Source organism: Nicotiana tabacum, chromosome 1 (genome assembly GCF_000715075.1).
Source record: "Nicotiana tabacum cultivar K326 chromosome 1, ASM71507v2, whole genome shotgun sequence".
Lineage (NCBI taxonomy): Eukaryota > Viridiplantae > Streptophyta > Magnoliopsida > Solanales > Solanaceae > Nicotiana > Nicotiana tabacum.
Window position 1 is genome coordinate 205,671,262 of NC_134080.1, and position 2,450 is coordinate 205,673,711.

The 2,450-nt window shown below is 41.9% G+C and overlaps 1 non-coding gene across 1 annotated transcript; it reads right to left on the reverse strand.

Annotated features, from left to right (window-relative positions):
- Positions 1–1,918: 1,918 nt before the first annotated feature.
- LOC142165133 (small nucleolar RNA R71) lies at positions 1,919–2,025 on the reverse strand. The gene has a single exon (XR_012696097.1). It is a non-coding gene; the product is annotated as a small nucleolar RNA R71 (small nucleolar RNA).
- Positions 2,026–2,450: the final 425 nt, after the last annotated feature.

The following is a 2,450-nucleotide window of genomic DNA, read 5'->3' on the forward strand; positions in this document are numbered from 1 at the left end:
GTCGATGATCATCTATCTCGACTTGAGGGAGCTGAAAATGCAGTTGAGGTTGAAGATATTCTGGAAACCTTTCCAGACGAGCAGCTGCTCGCTACTAATCTTGAGAAAGCGCCATGGTATGCAGATTTTGCAAATTACCTGGCCTGCGGTATAGTTCCCTATGACCTTTCATCTGTCCAAAAGAAAAAGTTTTATCGTGACTGCCGCATGTATTATTGGGATAAGCCTTACCTGTTTAGAATTTGTGTTGACAATATGATCCGGAGGTGTGTCCCTGAGATAGAACAATCTTCTGTTTTGCAGGCTTGTCACGCATCGGCTTATGGAGGACATTTTGGAGGGGTCAGGACAGCTGCGAAAGTGCTTGAGGCCGGATTCTTTTGGCCAACGGTGTTTAAAGATGCGCATCAATGGGTGAAGGGCTGCAATGAATGTCAGCGGACCGGGAACATTTCCTGTCGCCATGAGATGCCCATGAACCCAATTCAAGAGGTGGAAGTGTTTGATGTTTGGGGGATTGACTTCATGGGTCCCTTCGTCAGCTCCTATAGCAATAAGTACATGTTGCTGTGAATTACGTGTCCAAATGGGTAGAAACTACAGCGTTGCCCACTAATGATGCAAGAGTGGTAGTGGGGTTTTTGAAGAAGAACATATTCACCAGATTTGGAACACCAAGAGCGATTATCAATGACGGAGGCACTCACTTATGTAATAGAGCTTTCAAGAAGTTGCTTGCAAAGTATGATGTACGCCACAAGGTGGCTACCCCTTATCACCCGCAAACTAGTGGGCAGGTTGAAGTGTCCAACAGAGAGATAAAGAGTGTGCTAACCAAGACTGTGAACGCCACAAGAACTGATTGGGCGAAAAAGTTAGATGATGTACTCTGGGCCTATAGAACTGCTTTTAAAACACCGATTGGTATGTCACCATATAAGTTGGTGTTCGGGAAGGCCTGCCATTTGCCAGTGGAACTTGAACATAGAGCGTGGTGGGCACTGAAACAGCTGAATCTAGACATCGAGGCTGCGGGCACAACGAGGATCACAGAATTGCATGAGCTCGACGAGTTCAGACACCTTGCTTTTGAGAGCACAAAGTTGTACAAGGAAAGAATGAAGAGGTTGCACGACAAGAACACTGTGGATTCGACTCTGGGCATAAATACTCAGGTTATATTTGCAACGTCCGCATTGTCCTTTTGTAAGGCATAGTTGGGCGTGATCAAATTTTGGCGTCGTTGCTGGGGAATTAACGGTGTTATCAATTACAATTGAAAGAAAGTACAAAAATTCTTATTGTAGTCATTTTTTTCTATATACCCAATTTTTACATTGAAATTTTAATGTTTGTTGACTTGGTTGCACAGGTGCATGCCTAGAAACTCATCGAGATCTGGTGAAGTATTTGAAGCATTATCAGATCCCGAGAAAGTTTTCAAGACCTTGAATCGGGCTAATCGGAAAAACAACCAACAACCAACAACCAACAATTCTAAACAGTCATGGGGGATCACGAGGAAAACCCAGCGGTACCAATAGTGCCAGAGGCTGCTCTCTATGACTGGGCACAACCCACAGCTGAAAATCTATCCACAGCCATTGTAGTTCCGCAGATACAGGCTGAGTCATTCCAAATTACGAATAACATGCTGCACTTGTTGCAGAACAAGGGACTATTTTCGGGGTCGCAAGTCGAAGATCCTCAGCAGCACTTGAAGAACTTCCTCTCTATCTGCAAAACCCAAAGGCAGCCCAACGTAACTCCTGAAGCAATCAAGCTGTTATTGTTTCCATTCTCAGTGACGGGAGCTGCCCAGACTTGGCTAAACTCACTTCCCATAAATTCTATAACAACTTGGGATGAGTTAGTCAGGCAATTCCATAACAAGTTCCACCCACCCAATAAGACTAGTCAACAAATTAGTGAAATTTTGAGTTTTAAACAGAGACCAATGGAGACACCGCATGAAACATGGGAGCGTTTTAAAGGGATGCTGGTTATATGCCCGTACCATGGTATTCCAGATCTGATGTTGGGGCAGCGGTTTTACATGGGATTGTCAGATAGCGTGAAGAACATTGTTGATGCTTCAGCTGGTGGAGCATTTCTGGTATAGGAAAATGATATAGGAATTTGATAGATCTTGAAATATGAATATATAAGAACAAAGAGATTGACACATTTCAACAATACTTGATAATGAAGTGATGATACCATCCATTACTTAAAGTAGATAAAAATAGATGCACTTCATAGTTCTATTGAATATTACATCCCATGAGAGTATCTTAAATATTTCTGGACTTTTTTTTAAAGTAAATTCTATATAAATTCTTAAAATTATATATATTATGACGGTTTGGTTCGGATTTTGTTTACTCAATACGAAACTAAATCTAATCGAATTTTAATCGTTTGATTTGATTTTTCGGTTTGGTGCAATT